Source organism: Macrobrachium rosenbergii, chromosome 6 (genome assembly GCF_040412425.1).
Source record: "Macrobrachium rosenbergii isolate ZJJX-2024 chromosome 6, ASM4041242v1, whole genome shotgun sequence".
Taxonomy (NCBI): Eukaryota; Metazoa; Arthropoda; class Malacostraca; order Decapoda; family Palaemonidae; genus Macrobrachium; species Macrobrachium rosenbergii.
The window spans coordinates 23244384-23261647 of record NC_089746.1 but is presented as its reverse complement, the minus strand read 5'-3'; the positions used below and the strand labels follow the sequence as shown (position 1 = coordinate 23261647).

At 35.0% G+C, this 17264-nt stretch overlaps 1 protein-coding gene and 1 long non-coding RNA gene across 5 annotated transcripts in view; one reads left to right on the top strand and one right to left on the bottom strand.

Moving 5' to 3' along the window:
• Window positions 1-5792, top strand: part of LOC136839731 (uncharacterized) — a 29647-nt gene extending 23855 nt beyond the window's left edge. The window contains exon 2 of the long non-coding RNA XR_010853443.1: window positions 5651-5792. This is a non-coding gene — a long non-coding RNA (uncharacterized lncRNA). The remainder of the gene's footprint in view (window positions 1-5650) is intronic.
• Window positions 1-17264, bottom strand: part of Tbca (Tubulin binding cofactor A) — a 258271-nt gene that overhangs the window by 62096 nt on the left and 178911 nt on the right. The window lies entirely within an intron of this gene.

The following is a 17264-nucleotide window of genomic DNA, read 5'->3' as shown; positions in this document are numbered from 1 at the left end:
TCCAGGTATGTCTGTAACTTCTCATTCCTTCGGTCAGGCCTTTTAAGGCCTCAGGTCAGGTATTATGATGCTTTCCTTGTCCAGATGGGATTAGTGTCACTCCTCTATGCATGTGCATCATTTAAATCGAGGCCACAGCATGGTGAGCCAATTCCAGGCGTTTTCCTCTCTCGCTTAATCCACATCACCAGCTCTATTCTGCCTTCAGCCAGGCTTAATCTCCTCACAGACTCGTGTCCTGAAACAAAGGCTTCCCAGAGTCACATGTTCAAAAAGGGAAAGTGGGTAGAGGTAAACAGAGTGCAATTAATGGGTTTTAAGGAGGGGCCAATATTCCTTTCGCCCTTCCTTGTCAGGCAGTGCTAAGCAATGCAGTGTATTTTTACGTCTCAACTTTAAATTGATCTTTTGGTAGCTTGGATGCTTGGGAAGATGTAGCAACTCCCCGCCCAAGTTGACATCTCACACCTTCATTTGGGTGCGAATGTCTGCGAAACCAAGGATACAGCGGACTATTGCTTTACATAACTCAAATTTCTTCATTAATGGCACTCTTGTATTTTATTGACATAAACTTATCTGCTACATATGACATATTTGAAAAATTTACTTGACAAAACATTTGACATTTTACGTTAATCGCAGAGTGAAAGAAAAGGCTTTAACATTAAAATTACTGTTACTCTTAAACAGGAATTTGTTAAGGAACTATGAGTAAATTGTTGTAAATATTGAAATACAATAACTCATAAGCTACTGTCATTTTAAAAGGAACTGTTACAAATATGAGGAAGGTATCGTAAATATTAAAATACAATGACTCTAAGTGATTTCCTTGAGGTAAATCTTAAAATAATCATGCACTTAACTTTTGGTAGTAATTATTACAGTCAAAGACATGCAGTTAGTTTGCCTTGATGAGGCATTACATTGAAGTATATATGGCTTTCGGTTCGGTGTCGCCATGTTACTTAAGTCGACGGGACAGTGCCAGATGTGACACTGAGGTCAATGGTGCTTACGGTCACGAAGCTAAGTACAATGAAGGACAGACAAATATGTGAAGTACACAGTCTTTCTGAGTCATGGACTCGGGTTTTAAATTGCAAGGGAATAACAAAGAAGACAAATGGCTGATTCTAGAATGAGTAATGATTGTTAAAGGAAAATGATGATGAATATGCCAAAATTATACCCTTTAGCCTATGAAAATTTTTTAGCTTTATTCTTTAGCCCAAGGTGCTTCAGAGCAGCAAAGGATGCTACTCCTCTGACAGGATTATCTGCCAACATCTATGATAATGGCACTGTGCCAAGTTGGCACTTATGCGATAATACTAAATGGCTCTGGCATACAGTAAACCCCCTGTATTCGCGGGGGATGCGTACCGCACCTCCCTGCGAATAGCTAAAATCTGCGAATACATAAAACCCTCTAAAAACACTTAGAACTGCCTATTTTGATAATTTAAACACAAGACAAACCCTCTAAAAATGTTTATACCTGAGTATTTTATAGTTTTATCACAAGAAGTGCATATAGTCATGAAGATGATATAAAAATACAGTAATTAGTGAATATTTCTCAGTGAAAAATACCTTGAATGGGCGAATTTTCTGTGAATAATGGGTAGATATGTTCCACAGAGAAATCCGCGAATACGTGAGTCCGCGAATCGTGGAACGCGAAGACGGGGGTAGGTTTACTGTACATGATTTTAAAACGTATCATGCTTTTATGGGCATGAGAGGGAAGCATATGACTTATGAATATGAATATTGAATATTGAAAATGCACAGGATTGTCTAATTGAAGGTTTGGTTGTAAAGCAAGTGGATAAGTTTAAATATTTAGGTATTTATTTAGATGAGGATGGTTCTCTGAGCACAGAATTTATGAAAAGATTAAAGAAGGCTCATCAGGCAATGGGAATGCTTAAAAATATGTGGAGTAATAGCAGTTTTTCTGTGCATACAAAAATCAAAATTTATAAGGTAATGGTTAGGAGTATTTTGGTGTATGGGGATGGGTCATGGTACAGTACAGTGACCTCGGATAATAAATTCTTAGCATTTGAAAGTAAAGCGCTCAGAAGAATATTAGAAATTAATTGGAGGGATAGGATATCAAATAACAGCATTAGAGAAGTAACGGGGATGCAGCTAGTCGAATGAGTATGTTAGATTCTCACGCTGGAAGTGGCTAGGCCATGTGCATAGAAGACAGGGAATAGTACGAGATACACCAGGGTGGGTTGCCCTTGGTAGAAGAGGTAGAGATAGGCAAAAGGAAATGTGGTTAAGGACAATGAGGCAGGAAGCAAGAGACAAGTGTTGGGGAGATCTTGAGAAGTTAGCCCAGGGCAGAATGGGGTGGTGTGAGTTCACCGAGACCCTATGCATCCCTGTGGGTGCCACAGGAAATGATTGATTGATTTTGTATAGTTCCCTGTAGCACTTTCCTGTACAGTTTTCAGAAGCATAAAAATAGAATTTTAATTTTCTCTTGTTTATGAGAAACTTCATATTAATGCAAGTTAATTTTTTACATAAGTTTAGTATGGAGGATCATTAATTTTTTAATACTTCAGTGAAATTACATTGATTTTAATTATGCATAAAAGCTTGTTAAGCCTTTTATTGATGTTTTACTTAATCTGTTTATTAAAGATATTTCCAAACCTCTCAAGTTGATCAGGATTATGTAATGTTTACTTGTGGTAATGCAGATGTATGCTAAAATCAGTGAGAATCGGAGTAATTATTATATATAATGGTGAAGGGAGAGAGGAGAGGAGCAGCAGACAAGCAGAAGTCAGAAGGTTAGAAACAAACCTTACTTTGGAAAGGGCCCTGTTATCCTCAACAGTACATATGCCAGGATGTACTGGGGATAACAGGAGTCTTTTTCGTTTGCTTGCAAATGTGATCAAGAAGCTGACATTTCTGGATGGGAGATAAACACCAGTTATGATCCGTGGACAATACCTCATGCTTAACCCTTAAACACCGACTGGACGTATCATACATCGACTAAAATTGTCTGTTGGGTGCCAAGTGGACGTACCGTACGTCGACTACAAAAAATTTCAACCTTCGGTCAACTTTGACTCGACCGAAATGGTCGAAAAACGCAATTGTAAGCTAAAACTCTTACATTCTAGTAATATTCAATCATTTACCTTAATTTTGCAACAAATTGGAAGTCTAGCACAATATTTCGATTTATGGTGAATTTTTGAAAAAACTTTTTCCTTACGTCCAAGGCTGTAACTTTCTGAAAATTTCAGAAATTCTTTGGTCATTTTGTCGTAATGTTTGCACCGGTTTATATTAGTCGTTACATAAAGTTTTATATATGGAAATGTGTGCAATTTCATGCAGAATACAACTGAAAATAACTCATAGTTGTAGCTTTTATCAGTTTTGAAATATTTCCATATAAATCACGATAAGTGCCAAAATTTCAACCTTTGGTCAACTTTAACTCGACCGAAATGGTTGAAAAACGCAATTGTAAGCTAAAACTCTTACATTCTAATAATATTCAGTCATGTACCTTCATTTTGCAACAAATTGGAAGTCTCTAGCACAATATTTCGATTTATGGTGAATTTTTGAAAAAACTTTTCCCTTACGTCCGGGCACGGTAACTCTGCCGAACGTCTCAGAAATTCTTTCGTCACCTTGTCGTAATGTTTGCACCGGTTTATATTAGTCGTTACATAAAGTTTAATATATGGAAATGTGCGCAATTTCATGTAGAATACAACAAAAAATAAATCATGGTTGTAGCTTTTATCAGTTTTGAAATATTTCCATATAAATCAACGTAAGTGCCAAAACTTCAACCTTCAGTCAACTTTAACTCGACCGAAATGGTCGAAAAACGCAATTATAAGCTAAAACTCTTACATTCTAGTAATATTCAATCATGTACATTCATTTTGCAACATACTGGAAGTCTCTAGCACAATATTTCGATTTATGGTGAATTTTTGAAAAAAAATAATTTTTCCTTACGTCCGAGCACGGTAACTCTGCCGAACATCTCAGAAATTCTTTCGCCATTTTATCGTAATGTTTTTACCATTTTATATTAGTCATTACATAAAGTTTTATATATGAAAATGTGCACAATTTCATGTAGAATACAACAGAAAATAACTCATCGTTGTATCTTTTATCAGTTTTGAAAAATTTTCATATAAATCATGATAAGTGCCAAAATTTCAACCTTCGGTCAACTTTAACTCGACTGAAATGATCGAAAAACGCAATTGTAAGCTAAAACTCTTACAACCTAGTAATATTCAAGCATGTACCTTCATTTTGCAACAAACTGGAAGTCTCTAGCACAATATTTCGATTTATGGTGAATTTTTGAAAAAACTTTTTCCTTACATGTGCGCGGTAACTCTGCCGAACATCTCAGAAATTCTTTCGTCACTTTCTCGTAATGTTTGCACCGTTTTATATTAGTCGTTACATCAAGTTTTATATATGAAAATGTGCACAATTTCATGTAGAATACAACAAAAAATAACTCATGGTTGTAGCTTTTAACAGTTTTGAAATATTTTCATATAAATCACGATAAATAGAACAAATTCTACTTTCGGTCAACTTTAACTCGACCGAAATGGTAGAAAACTGCAATTGTAAGCTAAAACACTTACAGTCTAGTAATATTCAATCAATTACCTTCATTTTGCAACAAACGGGAAGTCTCTAGCACAATATTTCGCTTTATGGTGAATTTTTGAAAAAACTTTTTTTTTACATCCAGCATTTACAATTCATGCATCATTTTGTGATAATATTTTCTCTGTGTTGCTTTGATCATTTTACAATTTGTTATATACCAAAATCATTGCAATTTAGTGTACAATACAAAGAAAAAAAACAACTTGTTAGCTTTAACCGTTTTGCTCACAGCGCTATTTGTATACAATTATATATGAAATTTTTTTTGCGCTGTCATATATTTCAATATTTATATATAATAATGATATTTTTTTTCATTTCTGATGGCTGCATACTAAACTTCAGGCAATGACAAAAAAATGAGCCAAAAATGAACTCTTAATGTTAAAAACTAAGTGTGCTGTGATTTTTTTAAAAAAACTTTTTTTCCCCTTCGGCGCTAACTCCCGAACGCCGCCGGCATACGACAGACACTTTTGTAAATAGAGGCTCACCGTTAGAGGGTTAAGGGTTGAGTCATCCATATTTAAGACAAAATTTTATATTTGCATAAGAAAAAATTGTAAATTTTGAAGGATAATTTGCATTGTTCATGGTCTTTTATTAGAATCCAACCTCAAACCAGTCTGCATTTTTCCTTGTAGCCAAGGAAAAAAGTGACATTGTTTATTGTCTGCTGGTAGTTGACTACCTTTTGACCAAGCTTCAGTAACTGGATGAGCTTTTGCTGAAGTTATTGCCATATAAAAGACTTCAGGTTTGTATATCTATGAAAAACCTAAGTTCTCCCTGAGATTTGTGATCTTTTAGGTGTATAGTTTTCATATTGAATCTCTTCTTGGTTAAAATTTGTGTTTCTGTAAATCAGTGAATGGTGTGCATTATGTATTATGTACAAGATGTTAGGGTACTGATGTCTTGTAATTTTTCCTTTTATATGCAGAATCAATATGATAGGACAAGACAGTGACAGCAGTGAGGATGAGAGTGGTCAGGCCTTTTATGCTGGTGGCTCCACACATTCTGGTCAGCAAGTTTTAGGGCCTCCAAAAAAGAAATCAGACATGGTGGCCAAACTCTTCAAATCTGCCAAAGAGTAAGTATGGTAAATTACAGAATGTATAATAAAAGAATGTCTTGACCAAAATGTGTCTCTGAAATACAGTGACTACATTCTCCCCATTCTGATTGTCTAATTTTGGAAGAGAGTATTAAATTAGCAAATTTGGATCCTTTTCTTGTGAACCCTTTAGCCACAGTACCAAGCAAAGGTATTTTCAGATAAACAGGAATATTGGGAACAACAATGGCTAAGGACTTAAAGTCTTTCCTTTTTAGTCTCATAGGAACTACTGTTTCCTTTGTATTATACACATTAGAACCATTAAATCCATTAATTGCAAGAGTAACTCTTCATGGTAGGTTTGAAGTCATAAAACATCTCACAAATTTGGAGTACCAATGGGGTCTGTGAACCTGAATCCTTCACTTCACCATTAAAAAATATTTTCATGGTCAGGAATAATGTATACAGTATAATGAAAGGTAGTCAACACAGAGTTCTCACAAAAATACAGAAGTACTGCTACATCCAACCTGTTTTGGTTTTACCTGTCATAAGAGTAGAAACTATGACCTTTTTCCACTAGAAGGAAAATTACCTTTGTGAGCACTTTTAATATTTTCTCATAAGTTGAAATTTACTCATAGATGTATTATGGGAAAGCTTACCACTTTAGTTGAGACTCTCTCTCTCTCTCTCTCTCTCTCTCTCTCTCTCTCTCTCTCTCTCTCTCTCTCTCTCTCTCTCTCTCTCTCTCTCTCTCTCTCTCTCTCTCTCTCACACATAGCAATGTGGAAACAAAGAGTATTAAAGGCAAGTGACAGTAAATATTATTTTATATTTGTCTTCTTTTAATATGAAGTTGATTAGCTGTGTATGGGTCTATAACAGTTGCATACCAGAGAACCTAACTGGCAGAAAGTATGAATATATGTGAAGCAAGGATTTTGAAAAGACAAATATGTAGTAAGATTACTGTTAACCCTTAGAAGCCAGGTCTTATTCATCCTTTGTAAGATTCAGATGGATGCTGTTTGATTTTGAAATTTAATCATGTAGCTGAAAATTCATGTGATGTGTGGACAGCACCTGCTTTAATAGGAATTGAGTTTGAAAGGAAGACATTTTTTACCCCCAGTTCTCTGAGGAGAAAGTATATGCAGATGTCAAAGAAATTGTAAAATGTACTGTTGTGAAAAGCCAGATTGATACAAAAATTATTATTTGTAGGAGTACATGGAATTTGAAGAAAACAGCCATTTCCAAAACCACATAAAAGTCTTCTTAAAATATATCCATTGTTATTGTTAAAACTTTTTATTTGGGATGAATCCTACCTACTGATAAAGACTGGGGTGGATCTTACCTACTATTAAAAGTAGCTAGCTATATCTTTGTGAAGGCAGGTGAGATGTCTCTTTAACATTAGATGAGTATGCAAATAATAAATTTTGTTTTGAAAGTTGACATTACAGATTTTTTCTGGGATCAGGATTTTTTTAGTACAAGTTATTTTTGTTTGCAGTACTGTATACACTTTATTGCATTAACACTGTTAGGAGTGACTTGATGATCTCTGTAATGGTGACATGTTTAAATGAGATGTGTATACAATCATACCCCAAACTTACGCAAGGTTAGGTTCCAGAACCCCTCTTGCAAGGTGAATTTTCACATAAGTTTGGCACGGTTTCTAAAAATGCTAATAAATGCTTATTTCTAGAGTTTAAACACTAAATATATGACCCTAATCATGCTCCCAAATTATTAAGCTAACTTTCAAATGAAATTAAAGTTACTGTAATTTCATTTAAAAGTTAGCTTCAAATGAAATTAAAGTTACTGTAATTTCATTTAAAAGTTAGCTTAACACTTTCCTGTCCAATTGACGTAATATTACGCAATACCCCCCTACCCCTCTTCTTTTCTGACTGACGTAATTTTACGTAAAATTTACCGACATTTTTAAATGCGTGTGGTAGGGGTAAATTTTTTTATTTTCGGACAGTTGGTGGTTTCCATAGGCTAAAGCATACCTTGGACCGTGTAACTCAGGCATCAATATGCCAGGCAAGCAGTTCCTATACTGCGCATGCGCAAATCCCCGGCATAGTAAATTTCTTACAATGAAATCAGCTGATCCTACCCACGTTTCTCTCTCGTATCTTACATTTTTTTTTATAAAATGTAGGATTACATTATTGGAAACACTCTGTTTCGTACCATCTTTTTCTATAAGTTTTTTAGTTCCTCTACTGTGCATGCGCAAATCCATGGCATAGTAAAATTCTCACAATGACATCAGCTGATCGCACCCACGCAGGCCTGGCAGGCCACACTTCTGTCAGAGACCATGCGTACGAGGTTGGGTAAACACTTGTGGCTGTTTACATACAGTGACGTCAATCGAGAACAGTTTCCAACATGCTTTCGCAAAGTTTTTACGGTAAAACTAGCGGAAAATGTGTTAGTGCATCACATAAGAGACGTCTGGATTTTAGGCAGAGCTCTGAATCTCATTTTTTCATTATTATATATCGATATTTAGAGAATTTTGTTGGCTTTCTCATAAAAATAATTCATTCGCTAACTGTTATAGCTTTTTGAGCTATGAACGATAATGTTGACAACGGTAACATTTTTTCGTTCGAACAGCTTATAACGTCAAAATGAAACTGTTGCCGTTACCAAAGCCATTTTCTTGACTCTCACTTTATTCCTCAACCTTCCCTCTACATTTTTGTATATTTACAAAGTAATTTCTATGAAAAATATCCGAGCTAGGGCTCTTCAAAAAAATGTCTAGCGATAATTCTCACTGTATGCGGGACAGCGCGCTCTGTTTCTTACCTATTTTCTATCAATTTTTCACCAACTGGACATATTCGTTTTCATTCTTTTATATGTCGATATTTAGAGAATTTTCTTGGCTTTCTCATAAAAAATAATTCATTAAGCCTAACTGTTATAGTTTTTGAGCTACGAACAATAATGTTGACAACGGTAACTTTTTTTCGTTGATCAACTTATAACGTCAAAATGAGACTGTTGCCATTACCAAAGCCATTTTCTTAACTCTCCCTTTATTCTTCAACTTTTCCTCTACATTTTCGTATATTTACAAAGTAATTTCTATGAAAATAACCGAGATAGGGGTCTTCAAAAAGATTTTTTGTAGCGATAATTCTCACCATACGCTGGGCAGAGCGCTCTGTTTCTTACCCTATTTTCTATCAATTTTTTCACCAACTGGACTTATTCGTTTTTCATTGTTTTATATGTCAATATTTATAGAATTGTGTTGGCTTTTTCATAAAAAATAATTAATTCGCCTAACTCTTACAGCTTTTGAGCTACGAACGATAATGTTGACAACGGTAAAATTTTTTTCGTTTCAATCAATTTATAACGTCAAAATGAAACTGTTGCCGCTACCAAAGCCATTTTTCTTGACTTTCCCTTTATTCTTCAACTTTTCCTCTACATTTTTGTATATTTACAAAGTAATTTCTATGAAAAATAACCGTGATAGGGCTCTTAAAAAAAAATGTTTTCTAGTGATAATTCTCACCATAGGCCGGGCAGAGCGCTCTGTTTCTCACCCTCTTTTCTATCAATTTTTTGACCAACTGGACTTATTCGTTTCCCATTGTTTTATATGTCAATATTTAGGGAGTTTTGTTGGCTTTCTCATAAAAAATAATTCATTCGTCTGACTTTCATAGTTTTTGGGTTACGAACGAAAATATAAAAATAAGTAAAGAATTTTTTTTTTTGTTAAATAACTCACATTTTTTCGTATTTAGAGGGCTGGGACTCTTATTCTGACTATTCCACCATAAAATATAAACATTTAGAAAAAAAAGGACAGCAAAATGAACATTGTTGGCATAAAATTTCTATTTTTGCTGAATTTTCGAAATAATTATTTTTTCGCACATTCGAGCGCTCCCAGACACATTGGGGCTCATGTACCCTCAGTGATGTGATAACTAAACAGATAGGAAAGGGTTAATACATTACCCTTAAAAAAGAAATAAATGGTTGACATAAAAATAGAGAGTTGGAAGAGAATTTCTTTCTCCCCTTCTGACTGATCTATTTTTAGAAGTCTTCTCAACCTCATTTTAAGAACCTCTTAATTCTATGTCTCTTTCTCTTTGTTCTGAAATGCTTTTTCAGAGTGGACTAATGCAACTCTTAGTTATTATGCTCTATGTTTTAGAACGTATTTGCCACAGTAGCACATTTACAGTTCGTAGACAGTACAGGTAAAATTAAATAAATTTAAACTATCTATTGTAGAGATAAGATGTACAGAGAAATAATAAGTTGTAAAAATTTGTGAGCGCTAACTACGAATGAGAGAGAGAGAGAGAGAGAGATAAGGGTTGCCCTTACTTAAGAGAGTGAAATTATTCATCAGTTATTATGGAAACAGAGAGAGAGAGAGAGAGAGAGAGAGAGAGAGAGAGAGAGAGAGAGAGAGAGAGAGAGAGAGAGAGAGAGAGAGAGAGAGAGAGAGAGAGAGAGAGAGAGAGAGAGAGAGAGAGAGAGAGAGAGAGAGAGAGAGATCCTTACTTCAAATATCAAGTTAAATTATTTATGAATTATTACAGAGAGAGAGAGAGAGAGATCCTTACTTCAAATATCAAGTTAAATTATTTATGAATTATTACAGAGACATGAGAGAGAGAGAGGAGAGAAGTTTTTCTTACGGTAGATATCTAAAGATGGTAATTCATGATTTATGAAGGAAAAAGGAAAAAGAAAGAAAGAAAGAGAGAGAGAGAGAGAGAGAGAGATAGTACATAAAAATCCTTTGACACACTGTGGGCAACGATTGACATATTTGATAGCTTTGCCCTTGCTCCTCTCTTCAAAGTTTCACAGAAGATTGGGAAATGATATTTGTTTAAAATATTACTTAATTAATTATAAATGTGTCAATTTTGTAATTACAGTTATATTATTATTATTATAATGATTATTATTATTGGTTCTATTGAATATTATTGCTGCTTCAGCTGCACTTATTTTGTAGAAGACTTTTTCTATTTTCCTTATTGCGGACTTCTCTTCAGTGGAGGTGCGTGCTAACAGCTCGCCTATATTTGTCAGATTATTATTATTATTATTATTATTATTATTATTATTATTATTATTATTATTAAAATACAAAATCCACATTTATGTAAAGTACTGTATTTACAAATAATAAAATGAATTCCAGGAGCTTTCGAGAGCCTGCTCAGCTCCCTTCTTCAGGTAGAAATGACAGTCTTGGTTATGAGAACTTAAGGGGAGCGCACTCTTAGATTTTTTATGAATATTTTTGAAATTTAAAAAAATGGTTAAATGGCATGTAAGACATGAGCAACACCTTCGTTATCACGTGACCAAAGCATTTTTTCGAAATATTAAAATTGATGGGGTTTTGGGGTTAGCCCACACGTGAGGTAGGGCTGACGTTTGGCTCCTAATGACTATTGTCATTTTTTCCTTTATTCGCCTAATTTATTCATTATTTTGATTTTATATCACCTTATCTCCTACGTCTGGCAGTATCTGGCAACAACAATGGCTTGTTCCTTGGTGAATGCATGGTAGGAGACAGGGTTGCCACCATACGTTGAAAGCGGGTGGTGGGACACTTTACTCTGAGCAATTTTTCGCTATTTGCAGTGTTTTGCTTTCTTTTTACATCCAGTAACTCTAAATACAATCCTATATACTTTCACCTTCAAAAATACGCTCACAGTTGATGAAATGAATAAAGGATGATGAAAAAGGAGTATATGATGACAAGTTCATTATATCAAATCTCGGTTAGATAAAATAGTGTCGGGTATAAGGTGCAAGGTAGGAAATTGCAGGGGTAAAGTTCAGGTCAAATTCTCTGCCAATAGATGGGATACTGATATTTTAATGAAGTGCCAATCGTGTAGGTTTACAGTTAGTGCCCCAGCAAGCGAATTAGCAATGGAAAATCTCAGCACCATCAATTGAGTGAGATAAATATTGAGGAAATTGAACACAACTTTGGCTATGAGAATTCAGCTTGCTAACACATCTGTTTGGCACAAGTGAAAGTATAGAAGAAGTTCTTCATTCGAGAGACAAAAGGCTTGAAAATCAAACTCAAAGACCAAAAAGACCAAACAAGTGAAAAAACGACTGAAAATGAGTCAAGAATATCAGCCTGGTAGCTACTAAACTTCTAGTTTCTTAGTTTCAAACAAGGCAACAATGAGTCAGGTGGTACTTGATGATACCCTACTTCGGCGAATAATACCCCTTTTATAGAGGGAAGGGGGTGACCTGGAGCCAGAAATCAACCAAAATAATGCTCTAAGGTAAGTTTTTTCCACGAGTGCCAAAAAAAACCACTTGTTGATTTTTAAGGTCGTTTTCTCAGTTTTCACTTTTTGCACTTCAAACGCAAACTACATTTTTATTTTTAGGCCAATTTTAAAGTTAAATATACCATTGGAAAGAGGAAAGAAAGACGAATATTTGTTTGGGGCTAGATTTTTCTTAGGTTGACAAGGAATTGGTGATAATCAAAATTATACAAATTTGGGGGAAAAATCCCCTATCCCCCAAAAAAAAAAAAAAAAAGTAGAAAAACTCTTCCCATTATTTTTTTCATACTGTGATATACTTTCTATGTATGAAGCCACATTGCAATAGCTCTACAAATGAAGGAGGTGAATCATTTTTAATTTTTATATTTATTTTTATTTTTAATAAAATCCAAAATAATCATCCGATCACTCAAATTTTTTTCTGGAACATCACCTTATATATGTATAACATATAAAAATTCCTTAAAAATCGGAGCATTATTTCTATGTAGCGTCGCTCCCTTAAAAACAAACTTTAAAGCAGGGTAAACAAGACGCATTCTTTACAAAAATGATAATTAGGTAAATCCCTCGTTCTCGGTCTCCAAACCAGCCAACCGTCGCGATCTCCTCAGGTGACTGCCTCCACGGTTGTTTACAGCCTCCTCTCTTCTCAAACCAGCATAGGCGCCTGCACCGGAGTCAGCTGTTTGCAACTCCGTATTATAGAAATCCTTGTATACCACAAGTCACCCCTGATACTGCCGCTATCTCTGCCTCTCCCGCCCAGGTAACGGAGTTGCAAACAGCTGACTCCGGTGCAGGCGCCTATGCTGGAGGCAGTCACCTGAGGAGATCGCGACGGTTGGCTGGTTTGGAGACCGAGAACGAGGGATTTACCTAATTATCATTTTTGTAAAGAATGCGTCTTGTTTACCCTTGCTTTTAAAGTTTGTTTTTAAGTTCTCATAACCAAGACTGTCATTTCTAGCTGAAGAAGGGAGCTGAGCAGGCTCTCAAAGCTCCTGGAATTCATTTTATTATTTGTAAATACAGTACTTTACATAAATGTGGATTTTGTATTTTATAAACATATTCACGGGATTGTGAAGAAGATTTACATTATTTACATTTTTTTGGGATGCTTTTTTTTTTTACTATTCTAATTAAGGGTAAGTAATGACGTTCATTCGGAGGTCATATATAGGAACTCTGATAACTGTCTAGTAAAGATTTCCTTCCTCAGGTTTAGGATAAGCCTTCAGCCTTGAGAACATTTGGTAAATTTCTGAGATTTGTATTAGGGAAAAACATAGCATCTTTGATGCTGGGAAATATGGTACATATCTTTTTACATTTTGTTTTTTTTTTTTACTGTTAAGATACCCCTCTCAAGATGAAACCATTAAACATTTTACATTTCTTTTAGCTTAAGTATTAGTTCCTGTTATCTCAAAACAGTGTTAATGGCTTAACCATTTAGATTTTTTAGGGAGTTCAAAACTTGCTGTGGTAAAGCACTCTTAGGGTTTATTTATTGTTGAAAAACTGTAAATAGAAATTTATAAATTATTTTACACCTTTAAAAAGTATAAAATTCATTATTGGTATTTATGCCTCTTATTGCTTATAATAAAAGTATAAGGGAAAATGGACAAACATAATTGTGTTTTTTATTTTGAACTGGTGTTTAATAATGAATCTCTGAATAGCCTCTACTTTAATGGGAAGTATAGTTAAAACATCCCCTGACCATTTTGAAGTATAGTTAAAACATCCCCTGACCATTTTGAAGTATAGTTAAAACATCCCCTGACCATTTTCCAGATATCATAATGCTGCCCATCATTGAGATATTTGTTTTTTTATGTTTTAAAGATGACATTATTTGATGAAGTGAAAATTTCAAGGGAGAAAAATATTTATATTTGATATCATTGGAATTTCAAAGGTTTAAAGTAGTAATTCATATTCATAGCAGCAACAGTTTATTGCTAATTAATGTATGTAGTTTTCCTGTTGCCAACAAGAGTACCTCTGGCAAGTTTAGGCTAGTTAATTTAGAGATATTTCCTCACATGATTCCTAGAAGTCATTGCTGTGCTTTTCTATATCTTTTCTAATGAATGGTATATTTAATGATGTCATAGTTTGCTGATACAAATGGAAGGTTTGATTCATTACTAATAGAATACTGTAATATGACTTTGTTAACAGATGGAAACTTTGACATACCTGACCGAACTTTCCACTCCATGCACACTTCATGGCGTCTTGCTTCAAGGGATTCCACAACAGACTTTAAAGAGCTTATTCCAGAATTTTTCTTCCTACCAGAAACATTTCTTAATTCTGAAGGTAAATTTCAGAAATATTTCGGCAGTGTAAAGATTTTGATCATTGATGATGATACTCACTTTTGTGTATGGATGTATGAACGTTTGAAGCCCTTCGTTGGCTGAGTCGGTTGAGCTTCAGACTGTCACTCGATGGACCGGAGTTCAATTCCCCCGACCAGCTGATGAAGAGTTAGAGGAATTTATTTCTGGTGATAGAAATTCATTTCTCGCTATAATGTGGTTCGGATTCCACATGAGTCAGCGAATCATGAGACCGCGAATACGGGGGGTTTACTGCACGAAAAACTCCAAATCCAATGCCAGCGCTGGATCTGGAGCCACCCGTGAATACACAAGTTGAATCCTTATGAACCTCACTGTGTTCTATAAATATGGAATGCATTTCTATATCTCTCATATTTTTCTTAAAACCATAAGAATATTTACAAAATGAAACTTCTGTTAATTTCCATGGTGGAGTTACTAACATTTTATAAGGAAGCACCTAATTTCTACTAATATCAGTAGTGCCAAGTGACTGTTTAAGTCTATACCCGTACGGTTGTGGACATTTAGGATGCATCTCATAGTACCTAAAATGTCTTTCACTTGTTATAACTTGAAAGGCTAGAGAAATGGGAAGTCTCCGCATCTTATACCAGTCGTGAAGGATGGATGACTGGCAATGGAGTTGTAAAGGCAACTCCCCAGCATCAACCCACAGGCTTGATATTGGCGAGGTATTGAAAGCACCAGTGGCCAGTCTAATGCCTGCATGATTTAATGAGTCAAGCATTTTCAACCTGCTGGGGTTGCAGAAGAGTATACTTCACACCCATATAACAATTTTGATAAAATCAGGGTTTTATGCAACCTTAAAAGTATTTGATGGTCTGCACCCCATGACGTGTGAGCTAAAGCTTTAAAAATGTTTAAAATATTCTGACACTTTGTCTTTAACATCTTTAGATGAGACACCCATGTTAACCCTTAGGGGACGGCATAATTTATCAATGTGCAGCACCTCAGACCAGGGAAACTTTGAGGTCGGCAAAATAAAAAAAAAAATCACATCAATCGAAAGAGAATGACACGTACATTTACACTGTATAAATAAAAAGATTCTACAAAATTTTCCCTACCTTCCACAAGAAGTTGAAAATGACTATTTACAACCCCTCATGGGGCCTCATTTACAAAACAATCATAAATTCTACTAACTTAGATATGTTTTTCTAATAAATAAATTTATTGTATTTTGTACAATTATTACTGCTCACACCATATCAAAACATAAGAAATAAAAGCAGTAACAAATTTTTTGCATATTTGTTGAAAAATATTCACATAAATTTACGAGAAGGAAGATTCAGTAACTTTTTTTTTACTTTTACATGCTTTTTCTAATACTGTATTTCTTTGCAATTTTCTTTGTAAAATTACATTTACAACCGACATACTATCGTAAAAGACAAAAACAAAAAACAACAGCAACCCCTTCATATATTTACAAGCAAATTTACAAAAAGACTCATGTGAGAGAGATGCAGTACTTTCCACCTCCAAGTCAGAAGCATTACTGATGGCTGTGAAAAGACGTCTGTGGCAACTGGCCCAACTCTCACATCAGTATAACAGTTGCCATTAATGAATTTATAGCATATAGAAGTATTGGCACCTCTCTCTCGCCTCATTCTTACAATATAAGTGGTGCGTAATACTGTTTCACACTCAGGCTCAATCCGTCCACCTCCCCAATACTGTTTTACTTCACACTGAGGCTCAATCCGTCCCTTAAGGGTTATCTTACGATCAAAAATTAAATCAAGAAATTTGGTTTCCTCTACATAGGGAATTCTTTGGCCTTTGATATATATATTGTACCTAGGTCCAGATGAAGCCCATGAATACAGCAAAAATGGACAACACCTGTTTTGCTAGTCGAAAATTTAAACCCATTTAAATCTGCCCATTTATTGATGTTATTTACTGTAAGCTGGAGCTTTCTTTCAATAACAGACATCCTTGATCCTGCAAATGATATAGAAAGATCATCAACAAAAAGTGTGTGTGCAATACATCAAAAGGAATATGAGGAGATATACCACTGATAGCAAGTGCAAATAGGGTAACATTAAGAACGCTACCTTGCGGGACCCCTACTTGGAATTTACTTTATAGAGTATTACCACCTCTAACTTGAAAGCGTTGACTTGCTAGAAAGACCTTAATAAACAATGGCAGTTCTCCTCTAGGTCCTGATTGATGGATGGTTTGAAGGATTCCATATCGCCATGCTGTGCCATAAGCCTTTTCAAGGTCAAAGAATATAGTAACATGATGCTGCCTTGATGCAAACAATTCACATATACGTGACACAAGGCAAATCAAGACATCAGTAGTAGAGTGCATTTTTCTAAATCTACTCTGTGCAGGTGATAAAATATTGTTTTTCTAATACCCAAACATGCCTTGCATTGACCATTTTTTCCATAAACTGACAAAGACAAGATGTCAAGGCAATTGGGTGGTAGCTTGCAGATAAAAATTTGTCCTTTCCCGGTTATAAAAACTAAGATTAAAGCTAGTTCCCAAACTGATGGGAAATTGTGATCACACCAAATTCTGTTGATAATTATGAGAAGCTTAGTGTTCTTACATACGTGCTTTATCACTGCATATGGAACCTCATCAGGGCCTGGGGCTGTATCTGTACATTTTGACAAGGCAGAATTAAATTCTCTCTCAGCAAATGAAACATTGTAGGGTTCTTCTTTATTGACTGACAAATCAAGAGGCTTTTGTTCT